The 17,066-nt window shown below is 34.8% G+C and overlaps 1 protein-coding gene across 1 annotated transcript in view; it reads right to left on the reverse strand.

Annotated features, from left to right (window-relative positions):
- KLHL1 (kelch like family member 1) overlaps positions 1-17,066 on the reverse strand; it is a 426,381-nt gene that overhangs the window by 210,459 nt on the left and 198,856 nt on the right. The window lies entirely within an intron of this gene.

The following is a 17,066-nucleotide window of genomic DNA, read 5'->3' on the forward strand; positions in this document are numbered from 1 at the left end:
CTGGAATAGATGAATATTCTGGATATGGGTTTGCCTCTATGCCCTTCAATAACATCGAATTGCCTATAAAATTTCTGATTCATTGGTATCATATACTTAAAAATATTCCTTGGAAAAATGAACCTATTTTATGACAAATACAGTACAACAATGGGCTCATGAAAGTAATATTCATTGGTCTCACCATATACCTCATGAAACTTCACGTTAAACACCAGCTTTGAATATAGCTCAATGCATGCTGCAGCATGGTTCTCCAAGATACAGCATATGAATTGAACCAACAGCTGACATTTGGTTATATATCCCCAGTTATTAGAATTTACGGGTAAGGGAAACAAAATGTGGATTTAGGATTAGCCTTTTTCACCATTGTTCCCAGTAATCCACTTACAAATATGTGCTTTGTTTACCCACACCTTTAGGATTTGTTGAGCAAGAGATGCCGGGTTTTAGTGGAAAGGGCACTTTTGCTGGTAGACACAGTAAAAGTTTTACTGCACTAGGATCCAGAATATAAACCAGCCAAACAGAGTTGGCTAACATAATTTGGAAGAGACAGACATCATGGACAGAGGGAAACACTTTGATCTTTGAGAAAAAGAAGACAAGATTATTTGGCAGATAATTCCTTTCCTTTTATCCCATTGATTGACAGCTCTACATCACAGTAGTTCCACATGGCCTGTTTAGAAGGCATCTGTCCTTATTAAACTACCAGCTCCATTTTCTTGTTAATTTGTGAACAGCTGAGAGATACATCACCTTGCATTTGGTTTCCCTACTTCCTGTCCTCCTTTCCTGTTCCCCCTCAAATTTGTAGTCCTGAGATTGCATATCCCAAAAAAACCTTGGTCCATTAGCTTTGTCTTTGGTTCTGTTCTAGGGAAAACACACATCTTTCCTTTTGTGAAAGAATCAATTATTTATCTAATTATTACCATAAACAGAAACAAGAAACTCATGTCATATTTACATTTGTAAGACACTGTACATGCAAATAGATAGAATAGAATGGAAACAACATTTACAGAGCACTGGTTAAATGCAAAGACTTATTTGGTTACTTTATATTATTTTGGTTAACATATTTTAATTCTTAATTGTGAAAACGAAAAAAAATGAAAAAGAACCCACATCACAAGAAAATGTCCTACCATTATCAAGAATATAAATGTAACTAATATTTATTTTACTGTGCAGGCACTTTAACCTAAGTCACCTTTACACTTAACTTTGTTTGTTGGGATAGTACTAAGGACTAGAGTAGGTAAATTAATTTCCAAGAATGAGTTGAGGGATAAATTAAATGTAACAATGAAGGAAGAGTTGCAGACAATTTGAAAGAAGTGTCTATGATATGCTTGGGTGACAATGATGACTCTGGTCAGGGATAGACAGATGACATATTTTTGGCAAAAGAAAACAAAAAATACAGCGGAATGGGTTTAGGGACAAGAGTATTTTCAGTCAAGTGATGTGTTTACAATCTTATTGTAACATTTTAAAGGGTAAATAGTGATCAAGTTTTTGAATGTTGACCTAAATTTTGAAACAAATTTGCAATGTGGTTGCAAAATAAATTGATGATATCTGTTGCAGTAATGGAAAAGTTTAGGAGATAGTTAACATATTGTGGAGCACAACGAGTTTTTCATTTTCTTTCTTTTTCTTTTTTTCTTTTTTTTTTTTTTCTGAGACGGAGTCTCGCTCTTGTTGCCCAGGCTGGAGTGCAATGGCGCCATCTCGGCTCAGCGCAACCTCTGCCTCACGGGTTCAAGCGATTCTCCTGCCTCAGCCTTCCGAGCAGCTGGGGTTACAAGCATGTACCACCTTGCTCGGCTAATTTTTTTGTATTTTTAGTAGAGACAGGGTTTCTCCATCTTGGTCAGGCTGGTCTTGAACTCCCAACCTCAGGTCATCTGCCCCCATCAGCCTCCCAGAGTGCTGGGATTACAGGCGTGAGCCACCACGCCCAGCCCACAATGAGTTTTTTTATAAGACTTGTTGCTTTTGAAATGATAAGGCACAATATATTGGAAATATTTGACAGGAAGCCAGAAATGTAAGTTCCTGAAAGGTATTGAACAGATATGATCTGGAGATTTTTTAACTGATGAAGTTTTAAATTTCTTTCATGTTTGTCCAACATGGGCTGGTCTTAGAACAGGAAGAAAAGGAGATTCTCATGAGGTAGAGAAGGCAACGACAGGAACATTTTAAGGAGAGGTTAATTAACAAAATATAGAAAGCTCATGGACAATGAGAACTGAGAAAAAGGACATAGATTTATCATGGTATACTTGAAGAATATTTTCAGTCAAGTGATGTGTATTGTAACATTTTAAAGGGTAAATAGTGAAGAATTAAATTTTGGAGAACTACAGTACTGAAAGAGAGAATTCTGGATTAAGAAAATGTGGTACATATACACCATGGAATACCATGCAACCATAAAAAATGATGAGTTCATGTCCTTTGTAGGGACATGGATGAAGCTGGAAACCATCATTCTCAGCAAACTATCGCAAGGACAAAAACCAAACACCACATGTTCTCACTCATAGGTGGGAATTAAACAATGAGAACACATGGACAGAGGAAGGGGAACATCACATATCGGGGCCTGTTGTAGGGTTGGGGGAGGGGGGAGGGATAGCATTAGGAGATACACCTAATGTTAAATGATGAGTTAATGGGTGCAGCACACCAACATAGCACATGTGTACATATGCAACTAACCTGCATGTTGTGCACATGTACCCTAAATCTTAAAGTATAATAAAAAATAAAGAGAGAATTCAATACCATAGCTTTTCCATTATATATATAATGAAAAAGTATGTATGATTGCTTGTTAAACATTTCCAATATAGTGTGCCTTATCATTTTAAAAGCAACAAGTCTTATTAAAGGATCTATTATGGAGGATCTATTCAAATAGATGGATTCTCAATGGACTCCTTGTGGGTAACTGAGGTGAGTTGAAGCAGAAGCAAGCAGCCATGTCTGGGTGAGGGATTGGTCATGTACTCTAAGTTCTCAGAAAGATGTGGTAAAAGTATCACAGGACCTCTCTTTCTGCAATGAAGCCAAACCATTTCCTACTGCTGGTGCCAAGATAAACTGCAGCCAGAACCCACCACACCCCCACTTGCCTTTTGAAAGAAATAGCTCACAGAGATTTCTGGTTCGAGGCTTGGAAACCAACCAATTCCAGCTCATTTAAACAAACCCACCAGAGCGCATCTGCCCCAGCCAATCAGAACTCAGCTGTGGTGGCCAGTCAGCACTTAGCAAGTTTGCATTATTCAATTGCATAAACAAGCCTGATTGAAATCTGAGTGAGAACTTTTGCTATAAAACCCAAACCCTATCTTCGTTCTCTAGAAAGCACTTTCTTTTATACCAGAGGGGCTGTGTCTCATTTGCAAACTGCTCACTGGAATAACATCTCTTTTTTGCAGATTCATTTGCAGAAAACCCTTGTTCACATTCTTTTTTTTTTTTTTTTTTTAGATGGAGTCTCGCTCTGTCGCCAGGCTGGAGTGCAGTAGTGGAATCTCGGCTCACTGCAACCTCTGCCTCCTGGGTTCAAGCGATTCTCCTGCCTCAGCCTCCCGAGTAGCTGGGATTACAGGTGCGTGCCACCACGCCCAGCTAATTTTTGTATTTTTAGTAGAGACGGGGTTTCACCATGTTGGCCAGGATGGTCTCGATCTCTTGACCTCGTGATCCACTTGCCTCGGCCTCCCCAAGTGCTGGGATTACAGGCGTGAGCCACCGCGCCAGGCCCTCACATTCTTGATATATATATTTTTTTATGTTCATTGAAGAAATGTTTACTATATGCCCTATGTATTTAAAGAGACCCACTTGAACCTATATATTATTATATTAATATGCAGACCAGAGAGATTTTCATTTTTTAATTTGAACACTAAAATGATCTTAAAGAAGATTCATGAAAATAATTTAATATTTATCATTTAATAATAGAAAAATGCATTAAGTTTGGAAGTTTAAACTTTGCTGAAGTCAAGAAATATGAAAGTAGAATTCCTGACAATATTACCTTGTTTAAATTTTATGAGTCTCAACCAGGGTATTATTTGGTACAGCTGAAGTTATCATTATAAAGATTCTCACCTTGAGAATAATAGAATATGAATATAAAAAACTATATGTATTTCAGCGAGATTTCTATGGTGCAAATCCCTCCTCAATATCCTTATAAATCTGCAACATTCTCATTTCTCCTGTCAAAGCAAGCTTTCTACCAACTGAAAGAGCTGAAGTTGACTAGTAATACAGTCTTTACACTAAATTGAAATTATTCTTTATGCGTCTTATTCCCATTAGCCCTGGTACTACATAAAGATACAACTTTACACAATTATTAGTAACTCATTTTTTATACATGCTATTCTCACAATTGCTCTTAAAAGTCAAAATCTATGTGGCCATTCATGATTGCCACTTGTGAAAACTCAAACACAGACAATTTAAGTAAATAATCCAACTTTACACAGTGTATGAATGAGAAGGACTTCAAAGCCAGACAGTCTGCCTCCAGAATTTACGCTTAATCATTAAGTTATGTTGTCTTTCAGTATGGCTTAAATAAAAAGCTGCTGAACTATACTGAGTTTTTAAATCACTGCTCATAATATGATTCCTTTAACTGTCTTGGAATCTTCATTACCAATGATTTGTAGTTAATCTGTTATCTCTGTTGACTCCCATAACTGCATTTTCTACAATAATAATATGTCTTAATAAAATAACTAGAGAATGGAAAATCTGCAAAACTAACTATATCATGGCTACCCTGAAAGAGAAAATTAAGAGACCATTGAAAACTGCTTTTGTTACAACCTTTCTGTTTTCTGTAAATTCAATTTGCTTCCTACGTCCAAACCACAAAGAACATAGAAGTGATTATCTGGGTTGGTTCAATTCCAGGGTTAGGATAGATTATGTTTGTCGTAAATCTTCAAGGAATGGTTTTGCCTAGTTCAACAGAATGTAATGGAATCTGCATGTTGGTTTTTAAAATGTGGTGTGAAGACCACTTGCTTATATGTAGTAACGATGCTGATAATATAGAAGTGCTCTTTGAATTTTATAAAGTTAAAATCATACCTTTAATTTTGAACTAATTTTTAAAAATTGTATGTCAATAAGAGCACCATGCACTGAACTTGGGGTGTTCTTTCTTCTGCTTACAGTCTAAATTGACCAAATGCTGGCATTAGTTACATATCCCTTATAATTACTAATATTGAAAAGTAATATGACAATTGCCCCTTTTCATGAATTAAATAAATTATTGATCAACTCCATGATAGAAATTGATATTAAATTCTAGATATTAAAAAGTAAGACCAAATTCAATTGATCTAGCCTATTGAGAAAGCCTTGAATTCCCGCCAACTGCACAAGATTTGATATGGTTGCAACAATAATAACTTGTGATTTCATGCTTTAAGTTTTTAACCTATTAAATATATTATTTAATTCTAATAATTCAGTGAACAATAATATCATTATTTCCTTTTTTAGATGAGGACAGTGAGGTACAATAAGGTTTGCTGCCTTGAATAGCTTTTCTAAGTGGGCATATTAAAATTCAGGGAATCTACAAAATTTTATGCTCAGGATCACACGACACACTCTCCTTGTCTAAAATTATCACGATAAATGGCTTGGAATAGAGCTCTGGATGAAATAAGTCAAAGTTTTGAAAATGTACACATGAGAGATTCTTTGTAAATTATCACAGCAACCCAGGAGATCATTTAACATGATGACCATGCTAATCAATTGATGTCCCCAAATTAACCCAGTGTTTCGAAATCTCTCAAGGAAATAAAGTAACAGTAAAGAATGTTGATTAGCTAAGTGGCTTCACATTGGGAATTTTTAGTAGGTAAATACACTATACACTTTATTTCCTTCTCAATACCGCATGAGAACTATTCACTTATTAAGTAATTACTGGGGTTCCAGAAGATTCACCTAATAAGTATTGGATAAGACTGGACATTTTAATTACAGAAGTGAAGCTATTTCTGTGACTCAGGTTTCCTGGGGGAATTTTTATTACCTAAAACTCATCAGAAAAATAATGGTCTTTGTCTTTGATTTTATTCAGTGGGCAAGGAAAGGCGTAGGTTCACAGGGACAGTTATAAGAAGAATCTCTGTGTGTGTTTTTTTTTTTTTTTTTTGCACCCTTCAAGACCCACTTGATTAAGGTATCGGCTGTATTTGCAAACCGGGAAAACAGAGCTAGAACATACAAATTAATATTAAAATTGTTATTCTTTAGTGTTGATATATTGAGTGTTTTCTTTAATTCTGCTTGTTCGGTTTGAATTTTCTAAATTTTATGGAATACTTATTAATTATGAGAGAAAATACAATCTTAGAATTACATTTTTATTGTTCTCATTTTATCTTGAATAACAATTTCTTTTAAATATGGTTTCTTTAAAGCTTCATTCTTTCAGGCCTAGAATAGCATGCTAACAAAAGAGACAAAAATTTATATTCTGACTTTTCTACATGATCCTTTCTTCACTTATAATAAAAATTCATTTGACTGAATTTATTACACATACTTTTGACATCTTGCTCCATCTTATCAAATCTACTGAAGACAGTATAACTCTCACTGGAATAGAAAAAATATAGTTTCAATTTTAGGTTACATTAGCAAGCTTTCTCAGTTTTTAGGACTATTACTAAATTACCATATTTTGAAATCATCTATGCTATTTTGCAAAGAAAATGAGTTTTCACTTTTCTGATTAAAATACTTATTTTCACATTAATAATATTGTCTATGATTTTCAAACTTTCCTTTAAATCTTAGAAGTATAAAATACTTTTGCAATCTGTGTCACTTATTTCTTAACAAAGTTTTCCTTAATCCCTACTTCACTTAAAAACAGTGAAGCAGTTAATAGGTTGGTAACATAGGTTCATTGGTGGCTTATGTTTATGAGCAAAGCTCTAAAACACAATTTTAATTTTTAAAAACTATTTGACCTTTAGGTGTATTAAATAAATATATCACCATTTTAGATGAACCATGGGTATAAAAGCAAAAAGTGTGAATGTTAGATTGACAACTCAAATACCACAACCAACACTGACATTGACACTGCAAGTGTTTCCAAAATGGCAAATATCTATTGTAATATTCTGAAGTAGAATCTTTCCTTTATTTACATGATAGTTGTGTGCTTAGAGAAATTCTTAAAAATTTTAAGAATTTATATATTACTTATATATTAACAATTGTTAATAACATTTGTGTTTATATGTAAATTTAGATTATGAATAGCTGTTTTACTTATATAAATACTTCGCTAGATATTGAAAGTCATGGGTAGAGATAGACAAGGTAGCAAGAAAGTTAACTGCAATATGGGTAATACGAACTCTATTCTGTGGGAAAAATTGGAGAGGATAGGAAAAGGGGATAATTAGAAACATGCTGATTGAACATAATAGAGCATTGTTAAAGAGGGTTTTGGTGGACTTGTAAGGCATTGGATCTTGATATCACAGAGAATGGGAAACCAATTCACAGAATTCTCAGATTTTTAAATAGGACAATGATTAAGTTTATATAAAAAGACTATTAGCAGGATGCAGGATAGGTTAAAATGGAGCAACATAGATTAGAGGACATTTTAAAGACATTTCAAAATAAGATTTTTCATACATGGAAATTACTTGGATGGTGGGAGTGAAGAAAAGGGAGAATCTATTTCAGCCACCAATTTATTAGCATAAGTTACCATGTAGATAGTGAAGCCAATATAGGAAATTTCAGGAGGTGGGATGAATGTGTTGGACAAGATAATTACTTTAATTAGAATATACTAAATATCAGTAGTTGTCATATACAGAGATTGAGATAGAGGAATGAGCTCTGGAACTCAGGACTGAGATTGTAGCTTGTGGTGTAGCTTGTAAATAATTGTGGAGGCCATGGGCTATGGGTATACCAGCAGAGTATAGATTTGTAAGAGAAGAGAAGAGACGCCAGAACCATGGGGGTTGGTGTGGAATGGGTGAGTGACAGGGATAGAGAGAGAGTAGCCGAGGAAAAACAGAAATAATTTCAAAGGGCCGAGAAGATGGGAAGATGCAGATTAAAGTGTAAGTTTCACTTACTGGAGTAATTTATGTTTGAATACAATAAAGAAACGGTGTGAGAGAAGATTTGACAAAAAAAGTTCCTGAAATAGTTATTCTTTCTATATCTCAAATTAACATTTAAATAGTAAATTCTATAAACCCAGAAGGATAACATTTATATAGTTTATTTACTGCCTAAATCTAGTATGCAAAAAATTTGAAGAGAAAACGTAAAAACCACTTTCACTAAAATATAAAAGATTCATTTATATACAAATAAAAGGAAATATATATTTCATTTATGAATTATTGCATATGTTTTCAAATGTTATACCTTGTACAATTATTGACCAAAAATAATGCCTATGAATTTCCATAGCTTATGTAGACATCAATTTCCAAAGTCACAGAGAACACTGGTTTATATTATTTTTGTCTCCTTTGATAAATAAAGGCTGAGCAGAATAATAAATTCCTTTTTTATCAATATTTCCTTGGACTTCATCCAGTAATGTAGAGTTTATTATAGTATATGGTTCAACATTTTACAGTGTTAAAAGAGTATTTTTCCTTTCTTAGGCTATATTACTTTCCGTATATATTTTAAATATTCTATAATACTAATTTACTAGGTATAATAAAATTACTAATTTAATATTACTTATATAATTAAAGGCAAATTTAGTTCCTAAATATGGCTTCATCTAAATTAAAACAACTTCTGATTATTTACCTCATATATTTAGTATACATGTATATAGTATTTATGTAAAATAAATATATATATATCCTATTATATAATAGAATTCTATGTGAAAAGGAGAACAAATAAGTGGATGTTCAAGACAGAAAGAGAGAGAGAGAAAGTGGAGTATATTTGTAAGTTGGATGCTTACTTGTCATATTTTAGCCCAGAGGAAATCTTAACTGCCTCTACTTTATGGCAAAGCTTGCACAGAATAAGCACACTTATAGATGCAGAGAGGATGTATGCCAAATGGATCTACATTCATATAAATAATGTTTCTAGACTGAAGAAATAACCCAAGTGTAAAATATTTTACATTATACTATTCCAAAGAATTTTTTGAATCACAAAAGAGGCTAAAACTGCAAATATTTGAAGTAAAGAAAAGAAAGCCCATTAAATCTAAATTAAATCATTATTGAGCAATCCAAAGCAAAACATTCAGATTTTTATTGTTTTTCTTTTGGGGATAATTTTTTTAAAAAAATCAAAAGTCCAGATATTTTCTCATTACCTTCCAAATACTTTTTCAATAATTTAACACATAATAATAATTTAGATCAATAAAATTCTCCTATTCATTCCATGCATGAGTTTTGGGGTCTTAAAACTAATTTTTGGAAAAGACCCTATAATTTAAGATATGGCTGTGTGAAGATAATACACAAAACTGTATACTCTGAATTTATTAAAGATAAATAGAAAAGCTAGTAAAAGCAACTTACTATACCCCAAAATTATCACTAATTAATATGTCATTATAAATTTTTTACTGTTTTTGCTTGTTTTGTTTTGTTTCATTTTATTTTTCCCCAGGCCTCTGTGAGGCATTCAGTCATCTGTGGAGTCCTCCTTAAGTTCCTCTCACAGCGTCAAGGATCCTTTCCTTTGTTGTTTCTAAAAGGTTTGGCAAATCTCACTGTCTAAAATGTTTTTCAGTAGAAAAAATAATTGTCATATTCCACTTTGCTACCATCATCTATAAAATGAAGCATGTGTGACTAGTTCTTAAAGTATATTTACTGGACTTCCCTGGCCTCCAAAATTTAGTAGACTGCTTCACGAATTCCTTATGTTTGCACACCACTTGGCAAATGGTCAGTGCACCACAAATAATTATACTAAGTTAAAAATACATTCAAAGATCCATGACATCATTATATAAAAATGAAATATAATATTCAAAATGTATTAAATAATTAATTTATATCAGTCAAAAGTGTTATGTTGTTGAAGTCATTACAAATCTAGACACCACTCTGTGTAGAATGGTTTGCCTCTAGGTTAAGGCCCATGTCAATCATACTAGTCATTTCTTGTCTAATTTTGACTGATGTATTAGTAAATCAGAGTTTACCTTACATGTTATTAGGAAAGGCAACAAGGGTTTTCAATTGTTTGTTTATTCATACCACGGCCATCAAAATTATTTATTAAGAAACCACTACTATGTTTCAGGTATTGGATGGCTGTGGATATAAATATTAAACAAAGCAGACAAGCTCAGATAATGTTCTAGACTTCCTATCAAACATAGACTGAGAAATTATGGGAAAATTTCTCATTAAGGACCATTATAAATGCTTTATCAGACAAAAAATTCATATAAAACACTCAAATACTGGAAAACCAAATATTTTCACTGGATAGACGTGATAAAGCCCAATTTCATTAAAAAGATAAAATCATCACACTCATACAAATATAAGATAGACATAAGTAAAATGGTTCATTTAACTAATTAAGGAGGGAACTGATAAGATGTTATAATTAGTTCAAAGGAGAAGCCAGAGGACACATATATAAGCAATTAGGAAATAAGCAATGAATTTGTTAGCATATGAAAAAGTGACTTCTGAATGAAACTTTACTACCATTGTACAACATTTATTTACACCTCTATAGGCAAGAATAATCTGCAGTACTATCAGCAATGCAATTACTTTGAGAGTAAAATAATTCAAAGATCAGTATAGAATCAGACAACCCAGAAGGTGCACTAGATAACTGCTAGCATTCCCTAGAATTGTTAGTAATCAGTCTGTCTTTCTCTCTCTCTCTCTTCTGTCTCCCTCTTTCTCTTTAATTCTTATTTTTTCATTTTCCATTCCAAAATTATTCACAATTTTTATAATAGCTAACAATGAATTGATTCCTAATACATTTTTCTTTTAAACTGTACTATTTGAATATAATTTTTAGTATGTCTAGTTAAACAGTAATTTCTGCATGTTGGGAGAAAATCAATTGTTGAAAAAGCACCAAACTCACTTTTTTTAAATCAAAGAGTGATATTTTCGGAATTCTGGTATCAAAAATTTTGACCCTCTGGCTCTGAAGTGGTTAGTTTACATTCTTCCAGATACGAAATATATTGCTGAGTAGCTCCATTTAAGCAAGCTATTAGGGGTTATGTTAATGGATTCTCTTTACAAATATTCAGTACTCACATGAGTAGGCTCAAATCTTCTTGGCTGCAGCTAGGTATAGGAATATCATCAAGAAAAAAAAAAAGCCCAAAGCACTAACAGTAACTCAAACAATGCTAAGAAAATCAGTTCTACCATTTCCTAGTCCTGAATCTTCTGTGCACTAAGGACTCATTTATGTTGTGTATTACCACATCAACTGTGGAAATACCTGGTTTGTGGTATGAAGCATATAGTTGAGCCACTAAATGAAATATATTATATTTCTTTGATTTGAAACCCAGTTTTTTTCTATTGTAATCTCTTTCTTGGTCAATTCTACAAAATCTCCCAAATTTACTTGTGACATTCCTTCAAGGTAGATTAGGCTAGACAACAACCAATCTTCATTCCTAATTACTGCCCACATTATGTAAAACAACTAATTTAAATAACACGAAGAGTGGTCCCTAAAACTGGGGCAATCTGAAGTATAAGTGGAAATGTAAACCAGATCTCTGTTCTATTTGATTGAACTTCACCAACTAATTTTAGAAAATAATTAGAATGAAGAGTCTCAACTTGTTAAGATAAAGATGTGAAATTGCTCTTTGGAAATGGAACCTCAGAACAATGAGGGGAGAAAGCCTTAAAACTGGTGATCATCCATACATATAATATGGGGTCTTCTCTCCTTAGCTGTGGTCTTTACTCAAAGCTTCTGTTTGCCATGTCAATAGAGTGGAAAAAGTTGATAATTTCTTCCTGTTTCACCCAAGCTCTGCTTGAAATCCACTGACATAATGTAGTCCATTTCTACTAATAAACCGAGTACATTTATCCCTTCTGATATAATGGACTTCTGATCAATAATCTCAGAAAAAAAGAGTAACACTAATTGCTAGTAGTATCAGAAAAAAATTGTATTGTATGTGATGGCTTTCTCTCTTTGCACTACTCCTTGCAATGACAAACTCAATAGCAATTATTCGATCATAATTTTCGTAACTTCTTTCAACAATGTATCAGGAAGCAATCATTTTACAGCACTGAATTCTACTTTTTCAGTTTCTTTTTAAATTTTTTTTATTAAAAGATTCCTGACTGATTTCCCCACATTATTTCCATGCCAGTCATCTCCAGGTGCAACTATATTGGGAGGTAGCAGGTGGCTGAGTTTGTAAGAACACAGCTGTTGTAGTGTTTCCCAGCTCCATTAGGCCAAGTCACCGCCAGACTCTGCCTCTTATCTCAACTCTGCTGGGATTTTCTGTCGTCTAGCCTTTTCTTTTTTTAGCTATAATCCACTGCCACAGTCCCTTGGCTGGTTCCTGAAGAGGCCCCATGCTGCTTGGGTCCTGCTGGGAGACTACCTGCTTGCCGTCTGTGATCTCCCTTCAGTGGTCACCCCAGGACAGCAGCTCTCTCCTTGTGGGGACAAGGTCAGGTGCTGGTTGTGGGCAGCATTGTGAGCAACATGTGCTCCCAGTGTGGGGTCTCCTTTTGACCTCAAATGATATTTTTGTCATCAACAAGCAAGGCTTCTGACATCACCATCTAGTCCCTCATGGGGATAATGCACTCCACAAACTGGAGTTCCAGGTGCTTCCCCACCCAGCTGTGCCTTTCTCCCTCACAGTGCTCATACTTTATCAGAGGTCTCATACAGATTAAGACCTTTTTGTTTTTCATGTCATCAACTCACTCCCCCTATGCTCCCCCTTCAAACTGGACTCCAAGTCACTTTACCCACCAGGGCTTAGGGCAAGGAAGCCACAGCACTTCTCCAGCAAGCCCAAGTTTGGCTTCCCAGGAGGCAGGGAGCTATATCCAAAGCCCCTTGGAGACCACCTTCCAAGCTTGCCAGCATCTCCCAGATCACTAGCACCTGCACTACCATGGCCACTGCTCCTTGCTCAGCAGGGGAGGGGCACGGGGCAGGGTCTCTTCCTCATACGCAGGCACTTAGGGACCTCTGGGTCTGGCGGTGCACACGATGGGGAGACAATTGAAAGATGCTGCCTGAACCTGCTGCTTCCTTCAGTTTTGTTGTTTCAGTGACGTAAACAGAGCTATGTATCATTTTGTACTAGAAATGATTACTTTTCATATATTTTGATTCCCAGGGAAAAGGTGCAAAAGTTCATATGTGCAAAACTTTAACAGACAACACATTTGACACTAGGAGGGAATGGATTGCTTGTTCAATGAAATTGAATTACAAAACTGCAATATTGTAGTTACTATTTACACTACTCTTTTTACATGTAAATCAATGTGCAAGTGGCTACACATACAAATTCACTTATTCCAGAGTGTAATGGTTAATACTGAGTGTCAACTTGATTAGATTGAAGGATGCAAAGTATTTTTCCTGGGTGCGTCTGTGAGGGTGCTGCCAAAGGAGATTAACATTTGAGTCAGTGGACTGGGAAAGGCAGACCCACCCTCAATCTGGGTGGGCACAATCTAATCAACCTTCAGTACAGCTAGAATATAAAGCAGGCAGAAGAACGTGGAAAGACTAGACTAGTTTAGTCTTCTGGCCTACATTCTTTCCCCAATGCTAGATGCTTCCTACCCTCGAACATGGGACTCCAACTTCTTCAGCTTTGGGACTCGGACTGGCTCTCTGCTCCTCAGCTTGCAGACCGCCTATTGTGGGACCTCACCTTGTGATCCTGTGAGTCAACACTGCTTAATAAACTCCCCTTTATATATACATCTATCCTATTAGTTCTGTCCCTCTAGAGAACCTTGACTGAGACGCAGAGCACACATCTTCACATTATACATTTCTACTGGAGTTTTATTCAACAATAAAATTTCTAAATTATGGTATATAACTTAATAATCATTATTATTATCATATGTTTAGTGATTTCCATGGATCCATTTGTCTCCATGGAATAGACACGCAAAAACTGTTCTCATTTTCTGTTTCCTCAGTGGCTTCTCTTGATACACAAGGAATAATCCAGGGGATTTTCTGCTAAGGCAACAAAATACAACAAGCTTAGAGAAAATAACTTGACAGCAGAATCTGCAGCATTTAAAAGCCAGGTGATCATTATTTATTAATTTTAGCTAAGCACTAAAAATGTTATTTTGCCAGATAATGAAACATGATATCTGTAGTTATCAAACAGAATCAATTCAGCCAATCTGCACTGTATTCATGTGCTTTAGCTTATTATTTTGTTTACTGTACAGCACTGTAACTCATTCAGAATTGTCATATATAAACAATATATATATGTATACATGAAAACAATCTACAATCCTTTCCTAGAATTTAGGTAAGCATGGGTCAATCATTTAGGATAGGAATTCTTAATCTAAAATCTATCAAGCTGGCAGCAAAATAGATAAAAGATGTAAACAAATGTTCTACATTAAAATTAGGTGTAAATGGTACTAACCTTAAGAGAAAGCCTCATTAACACAAGAGAAATACACATGTAAACAACACTAACATATCACTTTTTGGCCCTCAGAATGTCATCAATCCAAACATTTTTCAAAATCTCTCAAGAAGCAGGGACTTATGGTACTGCTCATTGGAATGCAAAAATGGTATAACACTGCTCAATGAAATAAAAGAGGATACAAACAAATGGAAGAACATTCCATGCTCATGGGTAGGAAGAATCAATATCGTGAAAATGGCCATACTGCCCAAAGTAATTTATAGATTCAATGCCATCCCCATCAAGCTACCAATGACTTTCTTCACAGAATTGGAAAAAACTACTTTCAAGTTCATATGGAACGAAAAAAGAGCCTGCATTGCCAAGTCAATCCTAAGCCAAAAGAACAAAGCTGGAGGCATCAGGCTACCTGACTTCAAACTATACTACAAGGCTACAGTAACCAAAACAGCATAGTACTGGTACCAAAACAGAGATATAGACCAATGGAACAGAACAGAGCTCTCAGAAATAATGCCGCATATCTACAACTATCTGAACTTTGACAAACCTGACAAAAACAGGAAATGGGGAAACGATTCCCTATTTAACAAATGGCGCTGGGAAAACCGGCTAGCCATATGCAGAAAGCTGAAACTGGATCCCTTCCTTACACCTTATACAAAAATTAATTCAAGATGGATTAAAGACTTAAATGTTAGATCTGAAACCATAAAAACCCTAGAAGAAAACCTAGGCAATACCATTCAGGACATAGGCATGGGCAAGGACTTCATGTCCAAAACACCAAAAGCAATGGCAACACAAGCCAAAATTGACAAATGGGATCTAATTAAACTAAAGAGCTTCTGCACAGCAAAAGAAACTACCATCAGAGTGAACAGGCAACCTACAAAATGGGAGAAAATTTTTGTAATCTTCTCATCTGACAAAGGGCTAATATGCAGAATCTACAATGAACTCAGACAAATTTACAAGAAAAAAACAAACAACTGCATCAAAAAGTGGGTGAAGGATATGAACAGACACTTCTCAAAAGAAGACATTTATGCAGCCAACAGACACATGAAAAAATGCTCATCATCACTGGCCATCAGAGAAATGCAAATCAAAACCACAATGAGATACCATCTCACACCAGTTAGAATGGCAATCATTAAAAAGTCAGGAAACAACAGGTGCTGGAGAGGATGTGGAGAAATAGGAACACTTTTACACTGTTGGTGGGACTGTAAACTAGTTCAACCATGTGGAAGTCAGTGTGGCGATTCCTCAGGGATCTAGAACTAGAAATACCAATTGACCCAGCCATCCCATTACTGGGTATATACCCAAAGGATTACAAATCATGCTGCTATAAAGACACACGCACACGTATGTTTATTGCGGCACTATTCACAATAGCAAAGACTTGGAACCAATCCAAATTCCAACAATGATAGACTGGATCAAGAAAATGTGGCACATATACACCATGGAATACTATGCAGCCATAAAAAATGATGAGTTCATGTCCTTTGTAGGGACATGGATGAAGCTGGAAGCCATCGTTCTCAGCAAACTATCGCAAGGACCAAAAATGAAACACCACATGTTCTCACTCATAGGTGGGAATTGAACAATGAGAACACATGGACAGAGGAAGGGGAACATCACATACCGGGGCCTGTTGTGGAGTGGGGGGAAGATATATGTAATGTTAAATGATGAGTTAGTCGGTGCAGCACACCAACATGGCACATGTATACGTATGTAACAAACCTGCACATTGTGCACATGTACCCTAAAACTTAAAGTATAATAAAAATAATAAAGTGAAAAAAAAACACATAGTAAATGGCTATATTTATGACAGAATGATGCGAAACATATATAAATATAACTGGTAAATTTCTATATTGATAACAGAATATTAAAAAACAAAGAATCTTATCAGAATATTGGTATTTTTTTAGAAGCCATATACACAATATAGTGCAAGCAAAAAGAAAAATGTGCAGAAGAGTGTGTAGGCTATTTTTGAGTAAAGTATAAGAAAAAATATGAAATAGAAACATGGATGTATACATATATGTATGTATGCAGGTATATGTGTATTGTTTGCACATGTGTACGTGTAAGTGTATTTTATGTATCAATATATATGTATGCATATACACACAGATTTGTGGGGAGACCTTTAAGAAAAAATAAAGTAATAAAAAGAGTAAGCTGTAGCAAGTCGAAATTTTTATGAGAAGTAGAGTTATCTGAATATTCTTCTATGCCATTTTCACAATTAAATAATTTAAATACTTACATTTTAAGTAAATAAAATGAAATG

The sequence above is a fragment of the Pan troglodytes genome, chromosome 14 (genome assembly GCF_028858775.2).
Source record: "Pan troglodytes isolate AG18354 chromosome 14, NHGRI_mPanTro3-v2.0_pri, whole genome shotgun sequence".
NCBI lineage: Eukaryota > Metazoa > Chordata > Mammalia > Primates > Hominidae > Pan > Pan troglodytes.